The sequence below is a fragment of the Panthera uncia genome (genome assembly GCF_023721935.1).
Source record: "Panthera uncia isolate 11264 chromosome A3 unlocalized genomic scaffold, Puncia_PCG_1.0 HiC_scaffold_11, whole genome shotgun sequence".
In the NCBI taxonomy this organism is placed as follows: domain Eukaryota; kingdom Metazoa; phylum Chordata; class Mammalia; order Carnivora; family Felidae; genus Panthera; species Panthera uncia.
Window position 1 is genome coordinate 82,639,800 of NW_026057578.1, and position 17,243 is coordinate 82,657,042.

Consider the following 17,243-nt stretch of genomic DNA (forward strand, 5'->3'; position numbering starts at 1 on the left):
CAGGACCTTTAGCAGACTTTTGCCTCAATTCCATGCTGAATTCCCTATTGTGCAAGCCCGTTCATGAATATATGAACCCTTAGCTTAAAACTTCCCCAGTTTTGTTGTTCAAGGAGACATCGTTTTGGGAAATATCCCCAGTGTTCTCCTTTACGTGTTGGAAGTAAAACCCTTCCTTTTCCTCTTCTTTGGCTTGGTTGTGTCTTTTGGCTCGACACCCACCCACCAAAAGGCAAACCCAGTTTCAGGCAAAAAGCCCATCAGATATTTTTGTAGTGATAGCTAGCTGAATGGAATGTAATAAATGCAGTAAACAGAGAAGTGGATTTGAAATATTCTGAACAGCAGAGCCTGTTTTCAAAAATATATTGTAAAAAACTACTCTCATCTAATCTAACCACACTAAATTTATTATAAAGGCCATCAATTAGATCAGTGGAGTTGCTTCAAAAAATTATTAATTGGGGGCTAGAAAAGACTGCTGCTGGCTTGGGGCACTTGGGTGGCTCAGTTGGTTAAGTGTCCCAACTCTTGATCTTGGCTCAGGTCATAATTCCATCGTTTGTGAAATCGAGCCCCGCATCTGGCTCTGTGCTGACAGTGCACAGCCTGCTTGGGATTCTCTCACTCCCTCTCTCCTTGCCTCTCCCCTCTCATGCTCACTCTCTCTCTCAAGATAGATAAATAAACTTAAAAAAAAAAAAAGACTGCTGCCAGCTCAAAAGGCATAATATTTAAATTAAGTTGTCTGGGTCACCTGGGTGGCTTAGTTGGTTGAGCATCTGACTCTTTGATTTCAGCTCATGTCATGATCTCACAGTTCATGAGATAGAGCCCCACATGGAACTCTGTGCACAGAGTCTGCTCAGGATTCTCTCTTTCCCTCTCTCTCTTTGCCTCTCCCCCACTTACACACTCTCTCTTGCTATCTCTCTCTCAAAATACGTAAACATGAAAAAAAAAAAACCTTTAAAAATAAAGAAACAAAGAAACAAATAAGTAAATAAAGGATCGTCTGTACAATCCCTTAAGTGTCACTGTATAATCAATTCTAGAAAACTCAGATCAAAAATCAGTTGTTAGCCTGGTGTCTCCCAACTGTTTGCAGACACCAAAGAATGTTCATACGATTATCTACTGGTAGGGAGAAGGTGGTATTAAAACTTTCATAGTTAATCTCATCTTTTAAAATGCTAATTTTTTGTATCTATCTTATATATAACTTATTTGTGTATATAATTAATAAACGTACAGATATTGAGAGATTGCTTAAGATGGTGTATGTAGAATGGATAGAGATAATGTGAGGCCCTGTCCATGGCAGGAAGAGACCTGGACTGGAACTGGACACCCCTTATTTTGCATAAGTTGAATTTAACACTAACTTCAAATTAGAAGAGAAATCTTTTGGGTCAGTGCCATAAAAAAGGTTAAGCACAGAGTTTGGAGTTGGGTAGGACCAGTTTTTATTCTACAGTAAACAACGGTCCCAGTAAGCCTCATGTCCCAGGATACCACCTCTCACAGTCGGTCACTCCTTCCCATCCAGCCTTACTGCTTAGAAACCACAAGACTGTGGGTGAATTACCTATCTTGCTAACTCCAAGTTTCCTCATCTATGAGATGGTGATAACAGGAGAACCTATCATATGGTTCTTTTGAACACCGAATGAGATAATCCTCACTGAAGGATTCAGAGAAGTAGGGAGAGGCAGGGCAGGGGGCAGGAGACAGCGGAGAGGGCTCATGGATACAGAACACTGGAAGAGCACCTTTGCAGCTTCTGTTCAACCCTTCTCTGGGCATCAGAACCAGAACCCTTCCCTTGATTCTCAGTGTTTGTTGATTAGTTGAGATGGACCACACTCGTGCCCCTGAATTTTCACATCACCTTGTATTTACAGGTAGGAAATGCTTCTCCCAAGATCTTTTCACTTTCAGGAAGGCCTCGCCCTGCCTCACCCTGCCGTGTCCTTGAGTGAGGACACAGAAGAAACTATGTGACGTCCTACCACCTTCCTGACCATTCACCCATCTCTGATGTTAAGTGCTTTCCATGACTGTCAGAAGCCAAGAGTGTAGAGACTTTCTTCTGCTTTCTTCCTCCCTCCCTCCCTCTCTCCCTTCCACCCTTCCATCTTTCCTTCCTTCCTTAGAAAGAAAAAGGGGAAAGCATCCAATTCAGAGATTAAGAAATAAGTATAAAAGCAAATTATTCAGTAGGGAGACTGAATGGCATAGTAGAAAGGGCATGATTTATTTGTTTATTCACTTATTTTTGTACCAAACTGCAGGACTGGAATTCTGCTGCACCCAATGTGAGTCATGTGAATTTGAACAACTTTCTGAGTTTTTGTTTCCTCACTCATAATGTGGAAAAAAGAATACCATGTCCATAAAATTATTAGGAGAATTAAATAAATTAAATAAATTAATTTATTAAATAAATTAAATAAATAATTAAATAAATTAGGTGACTCAAAGAAAGCATGTAGCATAGCACAGGGCCTGAAAATGTTTTCTTTTTCTTTTAAAGAAAAATAAGATACAAATACAGAAAATCCCAAGACTTTCTTGTTTTTTCTTTTTTTTTCTTTCTTTTTTTTTGTTTTGGAGAGGGAGAGAGCATACACAATCTGGGAGAGGGAGAGCGAGAGAGAGAGAGAAAGAGAGAGAGAATCTTAAGCAGGCTCCACACCCAGCATGGAGCTTAACTCGGGGCTCAATCTCACAACCAACTGTAAGATCATGACCTGAGGTGAAATCAAGAGTGGGACACTTAGGGGCGCCTGGGTGGCTCAGTCGGTTAAGTGTCTGACTTCAGCTCAAGGTCATGACCTCACGGTTTGTGAGTTCGAGCCTGTGTTGGGCTCTGTGCTGACAGCTTGGAGCCTGGAGCCTGCTTCCGATTCTGTGTCTCCCTCTTTCTGCCCCTCCCCCACTCTCCCTGTGTGTATGCCTCTCAAAAATAAATAAAGCATTAAAAAAAAAAAAAAAAGAGTGGGACACTTAACCTACTGAGCCACCCAGGCACCACCCCCAACCTAGACCTTCTTGATAGAACACTGAGTCAAAACAATAGGATTAAAACCTGTCTTTTCTATGTAAACATAGAACAAAGCATACAGACCACTTCCTGAAATATGTTTAAAACACTCACATACATTTAATTTCACTTATTAAAGGGGTCCCTGAAAAGGAGACTATGCAGAATACGGGTAGGAAGAGAGCCAGAACTATCCCTAAAGGACATGTGCCTGTGTTTTGGGGCTCCTGGAAGCTGGACAACAGCTGAGGTCTCATGTACTGGAGAACACTGAAAAATACCCTCTCAAAAGTCTCCCTGCGGTGAAGTGTGGGTGCTGTCTGCAATAGAGCCACAAGAAATGACATGGCAACAACAGGCAGGGTTCGAAGTGTGAAGATTTTATGTTTGGAGAACCATCTGTGGACCACAATCCACCCTTATCAACACTATAAACGGCTGGGTTAAGGAGAAACATAGCTAGTAGAGATTTTACAAGTAGCTGTTGAATGCTTTCTTGCTTTCCTTGAGTTTTGTGCCAATTTGGAAACCAGAAAACACTGGAATATGCATGCTGACCTGGAGGCTATAAAACACATCCTCCCAAAGATTGGCAGAAGATACAAAAACACTGGAAAAAGGCTCAGTGAAACTTGAGGATTTTATGGTTGTGTTAGCTGCATCCAAATGTAGCTTAGGAACTTAGAAGGCTAAGGATTTTATCGAAAAGAGTAAAGGTCAAACAGTTTAGGTCTAAGTACTATGCGGATTTATGATTTCCATGGACTTAGATGGAATCAGGGGGCAAGAAAACATTAAGAGACAAACTTTGGAATGTGAAAATTGCCTGATATGAAGGTTCCTACGGGTAGAGAGCAAGTTGCAATCTTACCTTTCAGGGGTATTTATATCAAAATGTGAGCAATTGATCCTCAATATTGAAAAAATGGGGCTCGTTCTCTCTCTTCACTGAGGTGGAATCCATAAAGGGTAGGGATAAAAGGAGAAAACAATGGAATGAAAAGAGGTGAAGAGGAGGGAGGTAAAGGAGGGGGAAGGAGAGAAGGGAACTTGCCAAGAAAAGTGAAGTTGGAAACATACTGATTTCAGGTTTATGGTTTTGGATTTTCAAGTGTACAAACTAGCCACTGTTTTTAGCTTCCATTGGCATCCCAGGGAAATACATAAATAGTCTTAATCCTGAAATAACTACTGCACAGGGAGCAAGCATCAGATACTTAAGATCCACGAACATAAAAGATAGCTAACATGGGTGGCAAACACCACAGGGAACCTGCACAGGCTGAATCTATTTGCCAGCTTTATGGGGCGTAAGCACTTCCTTCAAGTGTGTTTCTCAAGTGTGGCTGCCTGGACTCCCTCTGCACGAGTCAAGGGTACAAACTTCCACTTAATTTTAAGGATGAAATAACTCAAGTCCTTCGACTACCTAATGTTATATATTCTTCGATGGCCATCAGCTACCTTCCGACACACCAAGTTCCAAAAATTTGCCTCGATTTAGATACTAAACAGTAAAATAAAATATCCTTTCCTTTAAAGTAAACATCCTCATGGAGATGACTAAAGTGTAGAATAAAATAAGAATTTGGTTAATTGTGCTTTTGAGTCCCATACACAATGGACACTATACTTTGGAGGCTTTTCAGCTCTGCCAGAACATAAACAGTTGCTTTTCTACAGATACCCTTTACAATCAGAGTTTTACTTTAAGTGACGCACTTATTAGTAGATACTCAGTTGCCATATAAAATAAATATAGAAAATAAAGTCCATAGTATCCTACACCTCTCCTTTTGGGATTTGTACTCAAGACTCCAAAAAAATTCAGACACATTTCCATCTCTGCCAACAGACCTGACCAGACTTAATATATAGTAGGACTATTTAAAAATCAGCCTAATCAAATAATAAATAAATAAACTTGGTATACACTGTGACAAAAAGCATAAAGATTTAAATGTTCCATCTGCCTTGTGGAGGAATATTTGAAATAGGGGTCAATATTCAACCTTTGGGGTAAAAAAATTTAAATTTTCAACTGTTATCAGGCAATGAAATCTTGAAATACTTTAGTGATAGGTAATAGCTTGGACTTTGGGTAAAATGTTAAATCCTTAGCCTGATGTATTAGGTGATCATGACCTTGTGCTAAGCTTTGCCTCCCTCTGTTATAAACAATCCCACAACATGCTCATATCTTCTGCTCCGGGTTTATGTAGGGTACCGTTTCCTGAGCCCATGTGGAGCACTTCTCCCTTTGCCCACTTGCTCAGGCTTACACTTGCTTAGCATGACCTCCTGTTTCCTTCTCTTCCTTCAAAAGTTGGCTCTTTCAGAGCCAGGGCCAATTTCACCTCCTACAACTTCCCTGACCAACTCCTTCCTTCCACACTAGTGTATTTCTTATCAGTATAATTCATTTGGAAAAAGAAAAAGAAAAAAGGAAGCATTTATTTTCTCACCACATCTTTCCACATCTTAGTTCTACGTGTAGTTATGTCTTGTCTCACCAACCCTGTTCTAAGTGTTTCAGCATTGGGAAGCATGGTCCTCACTGAATTCAATTCAATTGACTAGCTGTGTCTACCCAAAGCAACAGAAAGAGTCTAAGAGATATCCATGTGAGATTTGGAGAATACTCTGTCAGGGACTTACACTCCAGCCATATCAGGAAATACTCGTTATTGGCAGTCTGTAAGACGAACTCACCAGACAGTAGGTTTGATCAATTAGATAGAAGTTATGAGGAATGGACCTTGAAACTCTTTTTCCACTAAGCAAGCAGAATTACAATTCTTTTTTTTTTCTCTTTAAAGTTGCATTTTATTTATTTATTTTTTAAATAATTTATTGTCAAATTGGTTTCCATACAACACCCAGTGCTCATCCCAAAGGTGCCCTCCTCAATGCCCAACACCCAATTTACCGCCTCCCCGCAATCAACCCTCAGTTTATTGTCAGTATTTAAGAGTCTCTTATGGTTTGCCTCCTTCCCTCTCTAACTTTTTTTTCCCCTTCTCCTTCCCCCTGATCTTCTGTTAAGTTTCTCAGGATCCACATATGAGTGAAAACATATGGTATTTGTCTTTCTCTGCCTGACTTATTTCACTTAGCGTAATACTCTCCAGTTCCATCCACATTGCTACAAATGGCCAGATTTCATTCTTTCCCATTGCCAAGTAGTATTCCATTGTATACATAAATCACATCTTCATCCATTTGTCAGTTGATGGACATTTAAGCTCTTTCCATAATTTGGCTATTGTTGAAAGTGCTGCTATAAACATTGGGGTACAAGTGCCCCTATGCATCAGCAGCCCTATATACCTTGGGTAAATTCCTAGCAGTGCTATTGCTGGGTCATAGGATAGATCTATTTTTAATTTTTTGAGGAACCTCCACACTGTTTTCCAGAGTGGCTGCACCAGTTTGCATTCCCACCAACAGTGCAAGAGTGTTCCCGTTCTCCACATTCTCTCCAGCATCTATAGTCTCCTGATTTGTTCATTTTAGCCACTCTGACCAGTGTGAGGTGGTATCTCAGTGTGGTTTTGATTTGTATTTCCCTGATGAGGAGTGACATTGAGCATCTTTTCATGTGCCTGTTGGCCATCTGGATGTCTTCTTTAGAAAAGTGTCTATTCATGTCTTCTGCCCATTTCTTCACTGGATTATTTGTTTTTTGGGTGTGGAGTTTGGTAAGTTCTTTATACAGACTTTACAATTCTTAAACAGTTTTTTTAAACCAATAAAATCTTCCTGGGAGGACATAAAATCAATTGTCATTTCTAAACCTACAACTTCTTAACAAGCCACCAATTAGAACTACACAAGTAAGTTTGCGGTCTCATATTGGCACTAAGCCTTTTAAACCAAGGGTAACCATTATAATCACTAGCTTGTGTTTGTAAAAGTAGAAAACTAATAGTAATAGTAATTTTGCTTTGGGCGTTTCTTTGAAGGATCCAAGATTGGCTTACCATATGCCATTCTAACTAACACAGATTACTTTTGTTGACTAGCATTTTTGCTTATTTTCTAAGTTTGTGGGTCTGTTTGTGGATCCACAGGAAAGGAGATTTAAAAATAAGCCATGACCGGGTTGGGTAGGAAGATGCTACATGAGCCCATGCCGGAGCTTAGCTTCATTATTCTGCAAGGGCACGTGACGCTTATCACTTTCCAAGTTAGGAGACCTGGCCTTGGTCACGAGGTCTCAATATATCATCAGGTCGTTGTTCGGCGCTGGTTTCAGCTTTTCTTAATGGTGCACTTTACCAGGCAGCTTTTTCATACATCATTAAACAGCAACTCTAACGCTTGTGCCCCCTTCCTGATTTACCGTAGATAGTAATGTTTAAGATCACATTAAACACCACACATGCTCTTTGCCACTTGAGCAACCTCGTGGTAATGAACAGTCAATAGTACCTCTAAATTAAGGCTCCACAGAGCTCGAAAGATTAGTCTGGTCTTTCAGAGAAGGTACAACTATAATTCTAGACAATGAATTCCCTAACTATCTGAGTTTGGGGGTCTCCTTTCCTCTCTCCTAGTGACTCTAGAGTCTAAACTGTAAAAATTGTACAAAAAGTCAACAAGGAAGTGACTGCATTGTCAACTATGGATCTAGGGTCATTTAGATCAGTGTTTACTGAGAATGTCACCTATGAGGGAAGTAGGGAAGTAGCAACATGGGCACTGCCTTCAAGGAGTCTGAAAACAATCAGAGAGAAAAGAAAGACATACAAGAAAGCATGTAATACCACCCACCTGTAGGCAAATGTTTGTAGCTGCGTACCAAAGAAAGCACCCTAGGTTCATACCTCTATCTTAGTGCTTTGTATGCTGAAGTCATCTAAGATACAGCTGTCTTCCCCATTAGACTGGAAATCACCAGTGGGCAGGAGCTGTTTTATGCATTTTTGTGTCTGTCACACCTGGATTGCTATCTAACACACTGTAGAAACTAAAACGTATATGTTGAACTAATCCTATCCTGGTGGCAGGTGGAATGAAAGGGAGAAATGCTTAGACGGTCTGGTGCAGGAAGGCTTGAGAAGCATGAAGATCCACCTGGAAAATACTTGCTATGTACAAAGAAATTGGCATCTTCTTTTCAATGTTACTTATCTACAAAATGCATCGAAAGCAGAGAGCACATCCTAAGAAGACAAGCATTCTAAGTGTGTATATATATATATATGTGTATATATATATATATATATATATATATATATATATATTGCTGAATAATGAAGCTGCAAAGTTACATGCCTTGAATTCTGGTGTTTCCATTGAAAAGATACTCCTGTAATCCTGAGCTCTCTGCTCACAAGCATTTTTCTACTTTTACACAAGGCCTTCCCTTCCTCCATTCTCTAGGCTTCCGGAAACCTGTACAGGGTCAGTATCTGCAGCCACATCGGAAATGGGATTTGTCTTGATCATGCATGTAAAAACACATTTCTGCCAGAATTATTCAATTAGGTGAGGTTGTGGTTTAAAATATCCACATAATATTTTTCAAATTTTGTCTTTCTCTTATGCCACTGGTTGGGCTGAAGTGTGAGTGACTGAAGATGGAAATATTAGAAGCCTTGGAAAGTTTCAGGTAATCTAGGGAAAGAGATTTTTCCAGAAGATCCAGGAGTCCAGCAAATAAGCCTTCAGTCCTGCCCAACAGCATGGATTCTGTTCCAGAGTAGAAACCTCTCCTTTACTCCAGTAAACTCTCCTTAAAAGCACTCTGAATGCAAAAGTTGGGGATCTCCTCCGATTTTTGATCATATAATACTGAATGCTCCTGTGATGTCCTATCTTTGGCTCACTTTGAGCAGCAGCTCTAAAATATAAATGCAAAGAGCAGAAATTTCTCTTTCCCATAGTATTTAATTGCTAAAGACCTATGGCTTTCTCTCCTGAGGCTAGCAAACCTATAACCAACCCAACAACTGTGGACATTTATAAACTTCACATTTCTGCTTTCTTAATTAAAATGGCTGCCACTTACTCATGAATACAGCCAATATTTATTGAGCACCTACTATATGCCAGGTACTGAGCCGGGACCCTGTTAGATGAAGAAATAAATCACAGTTTGGAAAACAGACAGCCATGGTTTGTCTTTCTCCCTCAGGCTCTGAACAGAGGATACCCAGGATTAAGTAAAGAACTTGGTGCCCTACCGCAAACCCCATAGTTGGAGACTTTTTTTTTTAATTGGAGACTTTTGAAGCCACTTAACTTTGGTGGTAGAACACTCCCTCCCACTCTCAACTGTGCTTAGAAAGACATAAAAATATACACCTAATTTTCAAAGAAAGGAGCAGAATGCATTATCTTTTTTACATGTAACACCTATATTCAAGCACAATTTCATTAATTTTCCCAGGTGATTAATTTTATAGAAAGCTGGTTAGTGGCATATTTTCTTTCCTGACACTCCTGGGAATATCTGAAATACAGTTCTCTTACCATAAATTTATAATAAGTTTGATTAAATGAAAATACTATATGACAAATGCAACCAGCTGAGTTCTGTGGAGAAGGAGGTAAGAAATAAATGGTGTCCATGTTTTTCACTGTTTCTATCAGTGCTTTTGTGGCTCCATAAATATTTATATATGCTGTATATAACATTGCAATAATTATTAATATTAATAATATAAATTCAATATTGGATATAATACTATGTATAGTGTATAGCCAATTCCTAAAAATTCCTGGCCTAACTCAGTGTATAAAAACACTTACCTAAGATACTTGAAAAGCCTGGGGCATGCTGCTTTATGTCTCAATATATGTTTTGCAATTCCCTCCCATGAGAAATCTGCTAAAGGTGGCTTCTTGGATCCTTTCTATGATTGGCTACTCCACCATCACCAGCTGGTATCCTGGGTGCTTATGTCTTCCTCTGGTCCTATGGAACATTCTCTTATCATGGAGGACAATGTGGGTTCTCTCATCCAGATAGTCCAGCCCATGATTCCCCCTAAAAAAACCATTTCCAAGTCTATTGGAAGGCTAGAGAGAAACTCACTTTATGTTTTCAAAAAGCTTATAATTTTTTCCTCTTTTTGGTTTCTCCTTTATTTTTTCTCTCTCGGGAGAGTTAACTTCTGTGTGTCTTGAGTCCTCCAATGTCCTTATTTTTATTTATTTATTTGTTTGTTTGTTTATTTATTTATTTATTTTAATGTTTATTTTTGAGAGAGAGACAGAGCGTGAGTGGGGGAGCAGCAGAGAGAGAGAGAGAGAGACAGAATCAGAAGCAGGCTCCAGGCTCTGAGCTATCAGCACAGAGCCCAATGTGGGGCTTGAACCCACAGACCGTGAGATCATGGCCTGAGCTGAAGTCGGACACCCAACCGACTGAGCCACCCAGGTGCCCTTGTCCTCATTTTTAATCTTCCCATGCTCCTTGCAGTATATTTCTGCGTGATGCTCTTTTTTTTTTTTTTTTTAATAAATTAGGGGAGGTGGATGGGGGGGATGGGCATGTTACGCTCTTTTAACATCCCTACAGGATCATTAACAATATTTTTATCACATTCAATTCAATTTAACAAATCTGTATGGAGTGTATGCAGCATGCCCTATGGCAGGAAGAGTGAGGAAGGAACAAGAGTGAGCAAGGCTACTGTGGAACCTTGCTTCCACAGGGAGCCACCTGCTTAAGCAGAAGACAATCATCCGCATCACTAGCTAAAGCCTAATATGCCAGGATAGCGTAAGTGCCATGAAAGGCTTGTGGCACCAAAAACAAGGGATTATGTCAATCTGAAAGGATTATAGACTGTTTCACAAATTAAAGATTGGCTATATGTATGTAAATGACATTATGTTGTATGCCTAAAATGACTACAACGTTATCAATTACATCTCAATTAAAAAAAAAAAACCATTTCAGTGGAACAGAATTTTTATAGCTTTCCCAGACAAAGGGGAAATGGTGGGCAGACAGACATTTGGGCAAGAGAACCCAGGATGTAGTTTGGAAACGACAAGTCATGCCTTATGAATGAGGAATGTGAATGCCTGGAGTGTTAGTCAAAAATCAACCTGGGAAGTTAAGTTGAAGTCAACAGAGCACCTGCAAGACTAAACAAGGGACTTAAGAAATAGAGCTCTACAAGAGTCTTGAACTATGCTGTAGAGAGAAAGTTCCATTAGCATGTCATACATTCTGGAAGGCAACTTCACCTAATTAGTCTGCTACAGTGTATATCTAGCTGACTCAAAGAGACTAGATATTTATCCTCTCCTTTTAGTCATTTAACCAGTGGCTGTCAATTTATGAAGAGATTCCTCAAAACACGAAGGACTCAATGAAACAGTAAGATTGGCCAGGTTGCTATACGGATTTCTGTATTCCTACTCCTAATGCATTCCTCTTTCCATGTCCAGCTGAAAAAGACTGAGACTCTACTATCAGTTTGGAAGAGGTGGCTTCAAAATATTAAAATTTGAGGGTTTAAAAAAATTTTTTTAATGTTTATTTGTTTTTAGGAGAGAGAGAGAGGGAGGGAGATGGAGGGGGGAGGGGCAGAGAGAGAGGGAGACACGGAATCTGAAGCAGGCTCCAGGCTCTGAGCCCTTAGCACAGAGCCCCACGCGGGGCTTGAACACACAGCAGCACGGGATCATGACCTGGGCCAAAGTCAGACGTTCAACCAACTGAGCCACCCACGTGCCCCTAAAATTTGAGGGTTTTAAGAACAGTCTTTATTCTTCCTTCATGTCATAAAATATTAGGGATTGTTTTTAAAAATCCATATTTCTGCCCAGATTTTTATCTCTCCATCATCCTCTTGGCTTTTTCCATTTCCCCCCACCCACAATAATTACCTACTGAACAAAGCAAAACATGGACACTCTAGAACCTGAAGAGAATAGTGAAGAAGAAAGGCAGCACCTGAAGACAGAAAAAAAGAAGTCAAATGGATGCTGTAAGCTTCAAGAAGATGCAAACACCTGGTGGATGGCCAGAAGTGGCCCCTACAACTAGACGAAGATTCTACTCCAGAAGGATCCCATTGAAGCAAGCCTTTTGGGTTTAAAACTCGGTGTGACGCTTTGAAACTCTGGACCTTCAAACTTCACTTGGCCCTGGCACTAATGAGCAGTGGCTGCTGCACATTATGTTATCTTATCCCCCTGCTTATCCTAGACACAGAGACAGAACCCCTTTCAAACAAGAATTGTTATTGTTTTCATCACACTAGCTTCAGTCGAGCTATTAAAAAAGCGTTTCTTTTATGAAATTTCTCTTAGAAAACAATGAATTAGAAGATAACAGGAAATGGCTGCAGGCAAGTGAAAAAATACTGGTAAAGTTATAACAAAACTTTCCAGAAGTTTCTTTGGATTTTTGTGTTCTGTCACATTTCAACCACCAGCAGTCTTCCCCTTCTTCCACCTCCAAGCAGCAAAACTATGGGATGGTTCATTTCTCATCTAACATTTATCATCCTGCATGAGACTGGGTCTGTTCCTCTCTTGCCTAGATAACTGTCATAACAGGGATGGTTTGACCCAGTCTTCTATAAACAACTCCCTCCCCCTAGCCAAAAAATAAAGACCCTTAACCTTTGAGAAGAAACCAGTTTGTTGCTTTCTGCCATTTGGAAAACATAAAGCAGTATCTCTGCCCCAACTGCCATCAAAACCATAAGCAAATCTGCAGTGCTCTTTGGGGAGGAACCAGAGTTTGGCAGAAGGTAGCAGAGATGGAGAGAGATTCTAAATCATTGCCTGAACTGTGTTCTTAGCTTCTCCCCTCCCTCTTTTTCTCTGGAAAAGGAGCTAGCAGGTGGCAGGCTATGCAGCACACCACCAGCAGGCTGATTACAGCTGTGCATGTTTGGCAAACAAATGTTAATTTTGGAATTGGTTGTGGGCCAGCTCCACTGGGTGGGGGCGGGGAGAAGAACCTGCTGTTGCTGCACTGGGGAAATAGAATGTGTCCACAGATGCCAATAACCCAGAGCACTTCATGGAGAAACACAAGCACAAAGTCAGCTCCAGTGCCATTCCTGGCAACCGGACACCATCCTAGACCCTGACAGAGGAAGGGGGCCTGAAGAGAGAAGATTGCCTTCTCTTGAGAAGCAGTAGGGAAAGAGGGAAGTGACTAACACGCAAAGTTTTCCGTGTTCATTGCCTCTTTTACAGAGAATTGGAATTGTGCCATTGGATGGAATCTGCAGGCGTTGCATCACACCTTCGGGGAATTTCAAACTCTCTAGGGGCTCATTTTCCTGGCCCAGCTCCCAGAAGACCATCTGATCCTGTGGAAGGAACTCTAAGTTAATGTCAGGGACTGCAGGGTGACTTTCATTCCTCCAACTCTGGGCAGCCTTGGGCAAAACATTTAATGGATTGATGTCTCCATTTCTCCATCTACATAACTGTTTGAGCTGCCCCTCTCCCTTTAGATGTGGGAGGGTAGGATCTAATAGTGGATATAAAAGTAGTATGAAATAAAATTCCACTTGCTTTTACCTGAAAGGGCCCAACTGAGGTGGAATCAACTGAGAAAAGTCTAAAAGCAGTATAATTTCATGCTCGTGATTCAAGCACCTCCTAATACCGTACCAGAGAGGTCCCTCGCCCCTTCCCACCACATGAAAACACAACAAGAAAAAGCCATCTGTGAACCTGAAAGTGGGCCCTCACTAGGCACCGAATCTGTTGGCACCATGATCTTAGACTTCCAAGCTTCTGGAATTGTGAGAATAAGTTTCTACGGTTTATAAGCTATTCAGTTTGTGTTGTTTTGTTACAGTAGCCCAAATGGACTAAGACCTGGGTTGGGAGGGAAGAGACTTTTTCCTTCATTCCTTGGAGAAATATAAATATGTAAGTTGCTGTGCAGGTCCATAAAAAATGGCAACCTTCTGCACGTGTCACGTAGTGGGGGCCAAGAGGGAGGAGCTGCCTCAGATTTTACCCACTCTCCTCCCCCTTTTGCATCTATTTTACAATACGATGATAATTGACGCCCATAATGAGAACAGAATTTCAACAGAGATCTAAAGTAATTTCTGTGCTGTCAAATAATGAGTCACTTTCAGGAGTTTCTGTATTTGGCATAAATCCAAACCTCAATTGGTATGTATTTTGTCACTCTTAGAAGCCACCAACACATCTAGACTAACCAGAAAAGTCCTCAATTATTGTAGAGAAATGGAAATAGATGTTTTCACACACCTGGAGGAAAATTATGAGTAGCTATCTTGGGATACTTCTACATTATACTGCACATCTGGATGAGAACTGAAACAATTAACCCAGTATCCAGTTATAGATAGTATCCAAGATATCTGATGACAAAAGTTAAGATTTTTGAGAACGTCTAAATATGCACTGATTCTTTTTTTTTACTTTTTTATCCAGATATTCAGTTTAAACGATTGGCCTATGAATTTCTACTGGTCTCACTGTCATGCCAAGTGTCCTTCAGAATTCTTATTTTAGCAATCTGTCCTCTCCTTCCATTTCAATTTTCTTGGCACGCTGACCACAATAAGAGAAGAGTCTAACCTCCCTATCTAATTGCGGGTTTTGTAGACTGGCTAAAATATGGTCGGAACAGTGAGTACAGATGAGAAGCAGCTGTCAGTGTTATGGTCCCAGCCTCTTGGTAGACATTCCATGAAATATTTTATCTGGGAGTGAATTTCTTAGGGCCTCTCCTGTCTGTAGTTTTTGTCATGCAAGATTAAAAGAGCACAGTGGTATCAAGAGTCATCAGGCAGTGATGAGCATGCGTGCATTTGAAATTTGGGGTCACCACACTACCTTGAAGGGTATGTTTAAACGTGAATTGTCTGTCAAATCCCAGGTCTCCATATATGTGTTTTGTGGGGCTATCTAGGGGCACATTGTTAGGTTTAACTTAATGTTTAGCCAGATTAATGCAAAAGTTAAAAAGTGATTTCTTTTTGGGGCTCCTGGGTGGCTCAGTTGGTTAAGCGTCAGACTTCGGCTCAGGTCATGATCTCGCGGTTTGTGAGTTCGAGCCCCACGTTGGGCTCTGTGCTGACAGCTCGGAGCCTGGAGCCTGCTTTGGATTCTGTGTCTCCTTCTCTCTCTGCCCCTCCCCCACTTATGCTCTGTCTTTCTCTATCAAAAATAAATAAATGTAAAAACAACTTTTTTTAAAGTGATTTCTTTTTTTTTAATTCTTACCTCTTGGTGAGCCTTTAATGACCACCTAGTCTCAATTAGCCAGCACCCCCTTTGTTGGTCAACGTCAAACACTCACAATCTGAAACTATCTTGGTCATTGCTTTTTGCCTGCTTTCCACCACAAAAATGTAAGCTTCCCTAAAGGACTTGGCTTTGCTCGTTACTGTATCCCCAGTACCCGACTGAGTGCTCAAATATAAAATCCTAGTAGATAATGCTACTGTGTGTACACATAAGAGAAACACAAATGAAAATTTACACAAAAGTGTTTGAATATGCATTAGATATCTCTGAGAGCATCATGCACACCTGATAACATTAGTTGCTTCGGATGCCAAGGAGGAAGATACCTCACAATATACCCTTTTGTGCCTCTTGAATTTTGAGTCATGGGATTATATTAACTATTCAAAACCAAAGGAATAGAGTTTTTAAAAATGGAGTGCTCTGTATTTGCAAATGGAGGTTAGATGCCTCTGAAGGGTACAATTATGTTTTCCATTCCTGTCAGTCCTATGAGCCTTTATGCTTGTTCGTTGGTTGTCTGGGGGGTGGGGGGGGGGTCCAAATAATTTTACACTCTCACATATTTTGCCTCATCATCTTCAAATATTAGTAAAACATAACAACATTACAAGACTCTGACCCCCAACTCAGATTATTCTATACCATGAGAGGAAAAAAAAAATCAAATGAGCCAATTACACAGGAAGGATGGAATTGCATAATTAAGAACATTCACGATGGTTTTACTGAACAGCATTAAAACGGTCCATTTTCCAATCATTCATTGCTTTTATTGGACACCATCCTGACTTAATAGAATGGTTCTTCTTAACGCTGTTAATTTCTGGAAGGGCTCCAAGGCAAATGAAATCTTGATACTCGTGTTCTGGGAATACAAGCTGTGAAATGGTGGAGGTGGGGGATGTGGGGGAAATCTTGTCGAAGATGAATTTCACCCTGAAATGTGACAGGATGCTTCATACCTCATACCTCATCACCACCTAGACAGTTTATCTCATTGCTTCCTCCCAGCCTCTAGAATGATCTTCTGTCACACTGAACAAGACTCAGGCAGCTAACTCCAAGAGGGTAAAGAGAAACTAAAGCCATAATACAGATAAACATTTCATGCTTTTTACTGTCTGCTTCCCCCACACAAGGGAGTTGTGCATGAGCGATTTTAGTTCGTATAATTACATCAAATAATTATAATTACATCAAGGAAAGGAATATTAATAACAACATCATTACTTTGGATCGATCCAATATCCTACTTCAAGAGAGGCCAAGGTTTTTTCATAGTTATGGTTGGGACTTACCTCACCAGGAGTGCAGGGGCTAGGTTGCTGCTCTGGATGTCACGACTTCTTAAGTGTCTAAACAGAAATCCAGATGTGGTCTCAGAGCCTCAGTCTTTTGCCAGAGCCACCACACTTCTCTGCCCTCTGCTGCATCTTGGGACATTTATGGATGATCCTGGCTAAAAGAAGATGGAATAAAAATATCCAACAAGTTCATGAAAAACTCATCATTGAACTGTGAATCAGGAAACTTTAGACTAATTAACTAAGCAGATGCATGATAACTAGTATGGTCGAATCAGACTAATTTTTACCAAAATACATTCAATTTAACCATAATATATATCTGGGTCTATACCTATAAACTACACTTACTCCAGATGTTTCTTAACATGTAACAAAGTTTTGATTCATACATTGCTAATTCAAAAATTGTGTTTTTTCAGGTAAGGGAGAAGTTTCCTATTTTTCTAAGGGAAAAAGTTTGCTTTCCCAATTAGAAGAGTAAAAATCATTCCATAAGCAGCATTAACCTAACTGAATAAACTCCTTTCAAACATTTTCAAAGCATCTTTTTCTTGTAAACAACTAATATACTTGTTTAGGAGATACCGATAAAGCAGAAAATACCTCATTCTGTTCACTTGTTCACTAGAAAGAATTAGCACTGCATTAATTTTTAGGGACCCTGT

The 17,243-nt window shown here is 40.2% G+C and overlaps 1 protein-coding gene across 1 annotated transcript in view; it reads right to left on the bottom strand.

The window, feature by feature from the left end:
• Positions 1 to 16,725, bottom strand: part of LOC125937039 (E3 ubiquitin-protein ligase RNF113A-like) — a 53,286-nt gene extending 36,561 nt beyond the window's left edge. Inside the window, exon 1 of the mRNA XM_049651549.1 lies at positions 16,570 to 16,725. The gene's annotated coding sequence lies outside the window, so the exon portion shown is untranslated. The remainder of the gene's footprint in view (positions 1 to 16,569) is intronic.
• Positions 16,726 to 17,243: the final 518 nt, after the last annotated feature.